General features: G+C 39.2%; 1 non-coding gene across 1 annotated transcript; it reads left to right on the top strand.

Moving 5' to 3' along the window:
• Positions 1-234: 234 nt before the first annotated feature.
• On the top strand, positions 235-341 carry LOC126933346 (U6 spliceosomal RNA). Its single transcript, XR_007718569.1, has one exon. It is a non-coding gene; the product is annotated as a U6 spliceosomal RNA (small nuclear RNA).
• Positions 342-13,120: the final 12,779 nt, after the last annotated feature.

Below are 13,120 nucleotides of genomic sequence, written 5' to 3'. Positions count from 1 at the left end.
CCCAATGACACACATATAGTAAGAGGCAGGACCAGGATTTGAATCCTGGTCTTTTTGAACCCAAAGTGTGTGCACTTAAACCCTAGGCTATACTGCCCTTAAGGAATTTTGTGATTAGGTGGTGTGGATAATAACAGTTCAGCAGGGATATTTCAAAGAGGATTTCTTCATTGTGTATGAGTTGGACTGAAATGGAAGCTGTCTCATGATAGGTATGTATAAAGAAACTTCTGGGTGCTCACTTCAGCAGCACATACATTAACATTGGAATGACACAGAGAAGATTAGCATGGTCCCTGTGCAAGGATGACATGCAAATTCCTGAAGTGTTCCATATTTTTACCCCCTGAATTTTGTAAAAATAAAAATGAAATAAATAAAATAATTTAAAAAGAAACTTCTGGGGACCTTGAAAGGCTCTGTTAAGTAACTAGTGCTTTGGTGTTGGGTGCTGAGGGAAGCACAGGACTCACACAGGGAAGCAAAGTTAAGCAAAATTCATTGCTGTTCCAACTAAAACTTTGCCATGAGTGTGTGGTTACCATAAGTGATTAATAAACAGTAGGAGGTTTGGGGGTGAAAATGACTCATGGGGCTACGTCCTATGCATGAGGGTTTGGCTACCACCAAAGCAAATCTTGATACAGCCACTGCCAGGAATATTGCTGGGCTTCAGTTGGATGCTCAACATCTCCCCCTATAGGAGTTGGAGATGCAAATCGTCTTCTTCTGTTGGCTGTAGTAATTTGTTTAGTTCACACGCATAGAAGCAGGCGCTGGCAGCCTTAGTGATTTTGTCAGGTAGCCATGGAGACGCTATGTTGCTTCAGAAATTCATAGTCTACAAAGGGCGAGTGGATTCTGAAAGCATTGGAAGTGCATCATAATTCCTTGTCTCTGGCTTGCATTTATAAAAGCAGATAAGCAAAACAAATATAACTGGACCCAAGTATCCAAACCGATGAAGAGACTCAATGGACAGAACACAGTATTACTAGTCCTGCATCCTACAACAAGCAAGTTCTTATCTGGACTCACGTGGCTATTTAGGAATTGCTGCATGCCAAGAATACAACACTGCAAGAAAATGCTCTCTAGTTTGTAAAAATTTATACCCCGTCTAAAGTGGTTCAGAAGTCACTGCCTATGCCATTAAAATGTGAAACAAAACAGAGTTCACCCCAAAGGCGAAGAAAGAGTAAATATATTTGGAGCACAGAATTGAACAGATTGCCACACTTGGGCAAGAAAATTGCTACAAGATTTCCAGTAGACAAAGCTGTAAGAGAAACACAGTTATATATTTTTCATTTTCTGACAACAGGAACCAAATAAATCCATCAGCAGATAGATTTTTTTTCTCCCTGCAAATAAATGAAATCACCAATGAATGGTGTGGGTTCTTGTATAAAATTCAGAGATTATGGAGTGAACAGAATCTTAACTTCAGTATAAAAGATACTGAAATGAGCCCTCAGATGGCTCTTGAATCAGACATCCATAAAGACAGAGAGAGCATAACTTTAAGTAACAATGAAGTTATTTTTGTAACAGGCTCTGTTGACATTGTGCAGAAATTCTTTTTCCAAGGTTTAAGTTAATAGAGGGATAGAACTGTGAAGCTCTACATCAGGGATTCTCAAGCTTTAGTGAATGACTTTAGGAGCTTGATAAAAAGGTGCATCAAAGCTTAGGCCCCTTTCCCAGAGCTTTGGATTCTGTATGCCTGGAGAAGGGCCCAGAAATCTGCATTTTTAACTCTCATCCCACCAAGTGTTTGAGATGGAGGTGGTCTGTAGATCTGAGTTAGAAATACAGATGGGATGACATAAGTGGACTTTGAGCAGGTGTTAGGCCAAGATCTGTTTGCAATGGGTGGGAAACTAGCTGGAGGCGTTTCACAGCCTCTGTGAAGCTGAGCCTCATTTGGAAGAAGGACTCAAGGTCTAATGTGAGCCAGGAACTACACTAGATGCTTGCATATACTGACTCATTTAAAGAACCAGGGAGCCACAGGCAGCATTTCTCTTCACAACACATTCGATTCAATGCCTATTTAAATTATCTGCCATGAATTGCTTAGAGCAAAAAGCTTACGATAACATTCCAGTTACAGAATTATGTGAGCATTTTGGTATGTCCAGAGTCCCAGGAATGTTAAGTGTATCCCTAGATGGTCCCATTTTTTCTATTGCTCACAGTTATGAAACATAGTTTAAAACTTGTGTCCCCATGAAAGGAATTTGTGCTTTGAAGTTCTTCCTACATCTGAGAAATCTAAACATGCCAGTGGTCATCACAAAGTAACCCTGTGGGCCTGAGGGGGATGTGGGTGTGCATGAGTGATGGGCAGGGAAGCTGCGGACAAGATTAGAGAGCTCCTTCCATTTTTCTCATTGCTGGTTGCCACAGGTCATGCCTGATTTGAAAACAGAAACAAAACAAACAAGCAAAAACCCACCTAGCTTTTTGGGTTAAAGAATGGTTAACTTTGGGGCCGGGCGCGGTGGCTCACGCCTGTAATCCCAGCACTTTGGGAGGCCGAGGCGGGCGGATCATGAGGTCAGGAGATCGAGACCATCCTGTGAATGGTGAAATCCCGTCTCTACTAAAAATACAAAAAATTAACTGGGCGTGGTGGTGGGTGCCTGTAGTCCCAGTTATTCGGGAGGCCTGAGGCAGGAGAGTGGTGTGAACCCGGGAGGCGGAGCTTGCAGTGAGCTGAGATAGCACCGTTGCACTCCGGCCTGGGTGACAGAGCGAGACTCCGTCTAAAAAAACAAAAACAAAAAACAAACCAAAAAAACGGTTAGCTTTTTGGGTTTGGTGTTGGTGCACATCTCTAGTCATGATAGGATGCAGGTCAGAGGGCAGGGGTAAGAGGGAAAAACCCATGATTGCTTCTAAGAGTCTAAACCAAGGACACTACCCACCAATGGTGGTGTACCATGAAGCCTTTGAAGGTCCACGTAAGACATTTCGAAGCCATGAATCTTGTTTGTTTATTAAAAAATTTTTTTTGTTAAACTGGAGCATAGAGATCTATCTTGGGGCAAAGTTTCAGAAAATAAGTAAAAGTCCAGTTTTCTAGATTCAGAACAATCAAAGGCTAGACAATGGCAATCAATAATAATGCTCCCCTCCATACCAATTTGAAAAGTTAAAAATGTTATCAGATGCTCAGATGTCTTCACATCATGAAACAACTGGAACATTTTTTTCTCCTTCATTAAATGGCCGATTTGACAACTATTTCAGCTCAACACTCTTATTTTGATTATTTGTTATTCAACATTTGGCCCTGATAATATTATCGATTCTAAAGTGCCCGAGACTATATTTAAATCTACTGAAATATTTTGGTTATGTTTTATTTATGGGACTTTTCTCTGCTTGTCTTTTAACCTCCTTTAGTAGCAGGAAACCAAATTATTAGCTCATCTATTTTGGCGGAATAAAACAATTCATGGTTTAAAGAGTTTGGAAAAGGTAAAACTTCAGAGAAGTCATAACAACGGCCAGCTTATAATGCTGTTTGTGTACTTTCTATAGGATGTGTAGCTTCATCCTGTGGGAGGATTTCCTTCGTTTGAATCCCCAAGGCCTCTGAATGATTTCCCTCTTCCTTTGGTGCTGTTTGTGTTTAAAAAGTAATGCCTAAGGGAAAGATAACCATCGTTCTGTTGCTTTGTGGACACATGCGTTCTCATACAATTTCTGTTCCTTCTTCCTTGTCAGTGATGAGATGAAGAATTGAGTGTAAGCACATCAAAATTGCACAGTAAGTGGTCAGGAGTCTTTCAAATAGCACTAAAAGAGGCTGAATTGCCAGTGAGGAAGGCACAGCTGGAAGCTAGATATTGCATCATCTGGCCTTCCTCTGCTGAACAAAGAAAATTATTTTGTGAAATATGTACAGATGCCCTTATTTCAAGTGACATAATGCATTTGTTTCAATGGACGTTTTCAATCTGCAACTTTGAAACTTTTCTCCACATGGAAAACCCGATGACAATTCATTGTGCCCTGGGGTACATCTGAAAGAAAATTGTTGGATCTTAAAGCCAAACCAGCAATTTGGACAAACTTGGAGGATTATTTTTCTGGGATGTTTCCATTTAATATTACAACACAGAGGTTCTGCCTTTATGTCCAAAGGGAAGAACTAGAAAAAGGCTTTCTGTAGGCCATGAAACTAGTTAAGCTTTGTGATTGTAAATCCATATTGACCACTATAATTCAAGTGTTTAAGTTGCGTATTTTTAGAATTTGTGAATTTTTCAGAAAAGCAAGCATCAATATAGGCTTCTAAAAATCAAAGCTAATTTAGTCATTTACTTATGACTACCAGGATGACGCTTCCTTTGAAAATTCTATTTCATTCAGAGCAACAAAAGCAGATGACAAAATCTAAATATTTTCATGTTTATTCTAAAGATTGGTGGTAAATATATTGCTGGATATTTTATCACCATGAATTAATTGCTCAAGAAATAACCTTCAGATTTAATAAAAGAAAAGAAGTTCTTCATGAGCCAGTTAAAATCATGGATAGGCCCCATAACCCACCTCTGTCAGATAGCAAGGTTGCTTATGGAAAGAAGAGCCACAGAAATTGTTTAAGCAGGCCAAGGAATTGAAAAAGTGGAAAAGGAGAAGGTTGTCTCAACAGAAGTCACTAGTACCTTTCTAACTCAGAATCTTGGAGGAATTTCTCTGCACATCTCTTGTCCTTTACTTGACAGACCAAAATAAACTAAGATACCAGAAGAGTTTGTTCAGATTTTTTAGTTTAGTTTCAGTTCCCCAGTTTTTCAGAATTGAAGGCCAATAATATTCCCTCCACATGATGATTCACCTCTCTACCCCTTCATGTCTCTTTAGCTTCATTGCCTACTATAGTATACATGAAACTTGGAGTCAGGTGGACTTAAGTAATGAACCAGAATATATTTATGACCTACTCCTCGAATTCCTGTGCTAGGTACTGTAGGGGTCATATGGAAGTACCTGGATTTTTATATTCCTTAATAGGCTCCTTTTGCTTTAGCCCAGCCAGTTCACTTGCTGTGCATGCCCAGGACTTAAATCCCTCCCTCTGGAAACTGCTTACGCTTTCTACCTGGAATACCTTCCCCACACCACTCCGGGAGTTCCTAGCCTTCAAGTATAGCTCAAAATTAACTTCTTTCAGCCGGACGCGGTGGCTCACGCCTGTAATCCCAACACTTTGGGAGGCTGAGGCAGGCGGATCACGAGGTCAGGAGATCACGAGGTCAGGATATCGAGACTATCCTGGCTAACACGGTGAAACCCCGTCTCTACTAAAAACACAAAAAAATTAGCCAGGCGTGGTGGCAGGCGTTTGTAGTCCCAGCTACTTGGGAGGCTGAGGCAAGAGAATGGCATGAAGCCGGGAGGCAGAGGTTACAGTGAGCCGAGATCGTGCCACTGCACTCCAGCCTGGGTGACAGAGCAAGACTCCGTCTCAAAAAAAAACAAACCAAAAAAACCCAAAATATAAAAAATAAAAAATTTACTTCTTTCACTCACCCCACTTTGATTTTTCTGTGTCACCTCTGAAATTATGTATGAAAACTCCTACTTTGAAGAGTTCCTATGAACTCCTTGAACGTGGGGATCACAATTTATTCATGCTTGTGTGCCTTGTGCCAAGAATAGCCCAGGAAGAAAGTCCATAAAATGATAGATACATACCTTCATTTATTTTCAGGGAAAGGATTGGTCTGAAAAACTGGCCTGCCATTATTGGAAATAGAAAAGCGTTAATCTCTTTGAAGAACATTGTGTTGTACATTGACCAAAGGGTTGGGAAAAATAAAAATAAAAGAATAAGAACACCATGTGCCCTAATTTCCTTATCACTTTTCCACATAATAGTGTTTTGCTTGGGGAGATAATGATAAGAAGCCTCTAAGAATTTGGTTAATTTTTACAAATTTGTTTTTTGTTGATCCTGACATACAAATATATCTGTATCTATGGATTTGTTCACTCCTTGACATAATCCTCTAAACTCTTTAGGAGTTTTCTACCCTCTGATTAGGAAGTATTTATTTAAAATATCATTTTTTTTAAATGAACTTAGTGGACTTAATGTAGTATAATTTTAGACTAACTTGTAACAAGACAGAATGCCAGACCTTAAAAGATAATTTTTTAATCTTAAATTTAGGGTCTAGACTTTATTTCCTTGTCTCCTTCCTCATTTTCCCTTCCCGTGGCTGGCTGGAGGACTTGACTATTTACATAATATATTAAGGCCAGTTTATTTTGACTGATACTAAAGGTAGACTTGAACTTTGTAATTGATAATAATAATTACTTACACAGTGTTTACCATGTGCTAGGCAGAGGCTTTGCTTGTATTACCTCATTTAGCCCTCACAACTCTAGGAAGTAGGTTCTGTTATTATTTATTATTGTTATCCCCTTTCTCCTTTTATATGTCAGTCTGAATGCAGATTCTCCTGTTTTCATTCATTGACCTTCAGACTGCAGGTTTAGCAGTTGCTAAAAAGCAAAAATCAATCCAGCTCCTATTTCTGCCCCAAGCTGCCAACAACAAGTGTTGGGGAAAACTTTTCCAGGGTGACAATTATTGTTAAAAGCAGTGTTTCCTATAGGCTGTCTGGCAGTAGCAGGAAGGCAGGCTGGGTCTCCCATGATTGCCAAAGCAAGGAGGGAGGGCTTCTGGTGGAAATGGACTTCATTGATGTATTTTTCTCCTGGGCTGATCTGCTTTCCTGTTTCTCCTCTTTCACTGGTGTGTGTGTATGTGTGTGTGTATGTGTGTGTGTCTGTGTGTGTCTGTGTTTATTTCAGGTAAACACACTTGGAGATCCTTCCACAGAGGTAAATTCAAAGTTTAGCAGTTGTGTTCTGGGTTTTATCTTACAAGCAAAGGCTGTGATTTCCAAACATCTGTTCTCTAGGCAGTGTTAAAATTCATTATCCTGACAATTGCCCTTTGGCCTATGTGCCAGGGCAGCAGAAGCCAACCCACCCTGGATTCCACCTACTACTCTTTATGATGAGACAATAGTAATTTTTTTTAATGAATCACAGGGCAAGTCAGTGAATAATGTCCTTGACATCATCTTTACTGCAGGTACAATAACAAGTTTCAAAGGGCCATTCTTTACAATACACTTTAATATCTATGACGCAATGTCAAAACTCACATCCGTGAAATTAACTCTACAAGGCACACAATACAAGTGTGCAAATTTCTGATGGTTTGGTTTGAGGATAAACTTTTAGTGTGCCCAATGCAATCAAGATGTCCTTTACAACTGTTAACTTCTAGTGAGCTCCAGGTTATACTCCTGGACAAGCCTTTAAGGCTGTGAGGAACCTGAGAAATCCACTGAAAATTTACATCTAAATACAGTCACCCCCCCTTCTCTAATCATGTGCTGTGGGAGAATCCCAGTAAGCAGACAGCACTTCTAGATGTTCTTATAAAACAACTGGAGTTGACCCTGGCACAGAAGAATGGATGACTGTAGACCTAAAAAAAATAAGCCCCAAATTCATTAATTCAGCCATGATTAAAATTGAGCTGAAGTCATAAATTAAAATCTTTAGTAATAGGAATCTTGAGATAATAAAAAGCTGTTGATACATGTACTTTGGGAATACAAAACTCTGAGCTGGCTTCTTGACATCTTGTTGTGAGAGATAAGAAAGCAAGTTAGAAAATGTTTGCCTACCAGGGACCATACCGATTTGGGTTAATTTAGTTTCTATTCCCTTTCTTATTATTATATTGAGTTTCTGTCTACTGCTCTTTGATAAAAAGAGCAAAGATTTTTTTCTGAAATAATGGAATTTTAATAGTTTCAAAATCTGCTGACTGATAATCTTGGGACTTTGAATGTTTGTTACAAAAGATTACATTTGTAGAATGATCAATGAGGAAAGCTGTTAAAGTAGAAAATTGTTTTCCATAGAAAGCTAATTTTATTCATCAACTGTGAAGAGCCTTCCGTTGTACCAGTAGTTATTCACTCCTTCCATAGCGACAAGATTTGTAGCTGTGTACAAAGGTACCTAGGATATAAGCAGTGAGCTATGGCCATGTGACTAAATAATGGCCAATCGTATGTGAGCATAGGTTAATTTGTAACTTTGTGAAAATGTTCTCAAAGGGAAAAGAGTGCCCCACTGGGGTCCTCTTTCCTGGGGTCTGGAGTGTGGATGGAATGGCAAGTCACCTTGGAAAATACAGACAAGGACAGAACTGCAGTGCTGCAGAGCAAAGATAGAAGCATCTGGGTTTCTGACTCCATAGAGGGACTCATACCTGCCTACAACCTCTTACCTCCGGACTTTATTCATATGAGTAAGAAATAAAGAGCTGTTTTTTAAAGTCACTATTATTTTGGGACTATTTGCTAAACCAAATCCCAACAAATAAACCAACTTTGTGCTAACTGATCTGCTGACGATGACTTCATTGATTAAATTCAAATGAACCTAATCAAGTAGAAGACTCTCCAGATCATCTGGAGACACATACAGTTTCTCAGCCATCCCTCGATCTTTGTGTCACCACCACAAGAGTCAAAGTGTCTGATGAAAGCATCTGATTGGCGAAATCAATCTCCTTTATGTGTTAAGGATGAGGCAAATTATTGGGTCTTTCTGGCTTCTACTTCAAGATACAGACAGTGGGGAATTAACCCCTAGAGAAAAGGTGTTCAAATAAAAGAAGATAAATGCCCCCAGTGCTTTCTGAACCAGGTCCCTTAGAGTTGGATTTACTGGTGCATCAAGTAAGCAGGAAGCTCTTCAAGGAGATGGAGTTGGGTCAGGTGGTGTTGGGTAAGGTGAGGGGGCTGCTTGAAGGAGGAGTACATCTTACATCAGTGAAGGACAACACTAAATCGTTGTGCATATTTACATAACCAAGGTATATATTAAACATGGAACAGGGCATGCTGGAAAGATGATGGCTCAGCAAGTCTCACCTTCCCTTCTCTTTAATTACTGAAGACTCCAACCTCCAACCTCTTCCCAGCTAACTAGGAGTTGGGACTGGGAGGTAGGTGCAACCTGGAGGGCATGAGCCCTGTAGCTGAACTTCCAACCCTGCTACTACCCTAAAGCCAAATAAAATCCAGGCAAAGCCTTGGAGAAGATTTGAAAGCAGCAGTTCCTGGGGAAGGCTTGGACCATGGACATCCCTGAGCACTCAGGGAGAAGGTTGACATTGGTTAGCATGAGTGTGCCTGTCTTTTTGGTCCCCAGGAGGCTGAGGGGGAAGGCTGGGTTCTCTCCACTTCTGAGGTTGAGTGAGCATGAGAGGCCCATGGAGAAGAGAAACATCCTCCCAATTCCTCAGCAGAGGCTTAGAAACCTTTTCACTGATGCAATGGGTCAGAGGATCAGAGCTTGCTGCACTTCTACTGCTCTCAAGACTGCTACTGCTAAAGTATCTTCAAGAACAGACCAAAGAAAATAACACTTCACCACTGGGGCCAGCAGCCATACAGAGAAAAAGAGTAAATAAAATAATCAAAGAGGACCTTAACAAAATCGGAGTAATTTACTTGCGGAAAGATTTTAAGCAAACAACAAATAAATCCAAAGACCTCAAGATAGAAGAAGATACTTTGGGGAGAAATTAGTGGTATGAAATGAATCTTCCAATATGTATAGTTAAACGGAAATGGATAACTATATCCATTTAACTATGTATACTTAAATCAAAGTGGATAATGCACTATACTATTTGAGTGTGTATAACCTAAGAGAAAACTAATGTAGAAAGTAGCTAAAATTGGCTGGGCACTGTGACTCACACCTGTAATTCCAGCACTTTGGGAGGCTAAGGGGGATGGGTCACCTGAGGTCAGGAGTTCGAGACCAACCTGATCAACATGGTGAAATCTCTACTAAAAATACAGAAATTAGCGGACAGTGGTTTTGCACGCCTGTAATCCCTGTAATCCCAGCTACTTGGGAGGGGTACGAGACACCCACTCTTGATGGAGATAGGGAAATGCAAATTCTTATATATTTATGTTGTTAAGTTCTTATAGACTGTGAAGAAAGCAATTTGGTTACATCTTTTAAAACTAAAAATTCATATATCCTTTAATGCAGCAATCCCAATTGTGGAGAACCTATGTCATAGAAATATAAGCAGCAGGCTGGGTGTGGTGGCTCACACCCGTAATCCCAGCACTTTTGGAAGCTGAGGTGGGCGGATCACGAGGTGAGGAGATTGAGACCATCCTGGTTAATATGGTGAAACTCCATCTCTACTAAAAATAAAAAAAATTAGCTGGGCGTGGTGGCACGCACCTGTAGTTCCAGCTACTTGGGAGGCTGCGGCAGGAGAATCGTTTGAACTCAGGAGGCAGAGGTTGCAGTGAGCAAAGATCATGCCACTGCACTCCAGCCTGGGCAACACAATGAGACTCCATCTCAAAAAAAAAAAAAAAAAAAAAAAAAAAAAGAAATATAAGCAGCAGTAGGTAAGAACACTAATATGAGATGTTTATTTGGCATTGCTCTAGTGATAAAAGACTGGAAATAGTGTAAATGCCTAAAGATAAGGAAATAGATAAATAAGAGTACATTTACATCATGGAATAACACGAAATCATTAAAAAGAATGAAAACAATTGACTTACAGTGATTGCCACAAAGTATTGTTGAAGAAGAAAAATCAGATACAGAAAGAGATAAGCATACTAGGACCCCATGCTTATAAAATAACCGGTGTCAAAATCCTGCCATATATCTGATGATTTATGAATATCTATGTGTATATGTATATGGGTAAATATGCTTATATGTGGCTATGTGTATATAAAAGTACAGAAGGGCACACACTGGTTGTTAACATGAGGTATGAGGGTGGAGAGTAGGGCAGGATGACTGGAAGGACATGGATGTAAGAGATCGAAACATGTTAGAAAAACAGAGGCTGTTTTAAAAGGGCCCACCATGTAAAATATAATCCTATTTAGGCAAAGGATGTATGTGTGTGTATATTTACATATTAATAAATTTTCAAGCAAATTAAGCAAATAAACAATTTTAAGCAAATCGCAAATACTGTGTAGTTTCATCTGGAACTATCTTAGTAAGAACCTCTAACATGTATCTTTATGCATGCTTGCAGTGGTGTTATGAACCAGGAAGAAGGAAAAAGGAGGAAGCATGTCCACTGGATTGGTAGTATGGGTCTCCTCCGAGGGTGGAAGTGAAGTGGGGGTAGGAGGGGTATAATTAGCCTTGCCTGTCTATGTTTTTGAACTGTATTGTTTCACTTGCTGCAATAAGCAGGGACAAACTGGCAATTTGGTCCTTTGGCAGGCCTGAGACTTGGAAGAGCCTTTAGGAATATCTACCATCTTTTCTCGCATATTCAAGGCAGCACATTTAAGCAACTGTGGACATCAAATAGATAAATAGCAAACTATTAGCGAGGAAACTAAGGGATGGCTTTTACCAAACCTGGTAAAGTTAATATTTAATAGTCAGAGACACCACAAAGCAAGATGGGGCAGAGCTCATAAATTTTGGGGTGAAGAATTATATGTATCTCCAACTTCTAAGGAAATAAATGTAAATTTAGAAAATACTTCGTACTAGATGCATTCAGGTAGATAGACTTAACTATTCTGCAATTGTTGGACATAGATATTGTCACCCAGATAATAATGCAATATGTATCTTTCTTGGCTGTCATTAGAAATGATGTTTAAAAAGACTATAGGATGATAAACCCCTTTTCAAGACTAAAGGTTAAGAGAAACAAGGAATGATAGGCATAAAAATATCTCCTGCCCTTGCAGAAAAAAAATCTTATGCATAGAAAGAAGACCAAAAGGAAATAGAGTGCACCAGAATACTAACACTGGTTGTTTTTCAAAAGTGATATTATGTGTATTTATAAATAGTTCTTTCTATTATTTTCTGTGCTGTCAAGCTTTCTGTAATGAGTTTATAATATTTTATAATAAAAGAGAAACCAATAAACCTAAAAAAACCCGAGAAACTTAAAAAATTTAAGTGCAAAACTTTCCTTTGACAAAAAACATTTATAAGCATGTTGTCAAGGTATTTTAGAGTTTTTTCACTATTTATGGCATTTCATCCATATATGGACTATTAAGGGCAGAAATAAAATATCTTTATTTGGGTCAAAAAATCTCTGTATTCAAAAAACAGAACTATAAGGCATTGCAGACAGGAAAATAAGAATATGCTCTGAAATTAGTATTTTGGATCCACTATCAGGAAATGCCAGTCTGACATGAAATATTGAAGACAGGGTGGAAAAAAAAAGCTAGACCATTTCATTACTAATATGACAAAAGCAGAAGCATTACTAGACCAGGTCTAGAACAGCCCAGCTTCCCCTTTCACTTAATTACTTAATTTCATTCATTCATCCTCACTTATTTGCTCATAAAAATATTCATTTAAATATCATATACTAAGGCAAATTAACCTCTCTGATTGGCAATTTTCTCGCAGGTTAAATGGGGACAATCCAGGGGTACTACTTAATTTGCTTACAGGGTACTTCTGAAAGTAAGGGATAATGAATGTGAAGTTCCTGGCACCTAACAGATACTAAAAAAAAATTAGAACATTGTCGTTGTTCTTATTCTTCCTATTAGGTGCCCAGTTTAGTACTAACCACTGTTGGGGAATGGTTTCACAATAATTCTGGTGAGGAGGAACTGGTGCCACAGTATGTTAGATGCTGCTTACAATTAACAGCATAGAAAACAGTGTGTGTTTTATCCCTAAAAGAAGATTCAGTGTGTCTCTTATGTCTCTACAATTTTTAAACTAATTTTTATTGTCTGTGCTAAATCCTTAGTTGAAAGATGTCTTTTGGTCCCTGAATCAGGGTGGCCTGACCTATATGTTCACTAGCTGTGCCACTGAGACAGGCCATACCCCTTGCCTAGTGGTAGCTGAAAAGCTGCTTGCTGGTAGGTAAGTCACCCCTTACCTGTATGTGAGGTGATGACATGGACCCTTTAAATCTTTCCAGAGTCCATTGCTAGGCTTCTTGGTGGAAACTGCTAGGTGCAAGTTTTTCTGTGAGTACCTGGTAACAGTA

This window comes from Macaca thibetana, chromosome 12 (assembly GCF_024542745.1).
Source record: "Macaca thibetana thibetana isolate TM-01 chromosome 12, ASM2454274v1, whole genome shotgun sequence".
Classification (NCBI taxonomy): domain Eukaryota; kingdom Metazoa; phylum Chordata; class Mammalia; order Primates; family Cercopithecidae; genus Macaca; species Macaca thibetana.
The sequence above is the reverse complement of the archived record's forward strand: the minus strand, read 5'-3'. Positions and strand labels throughout refer to the sequence as shown.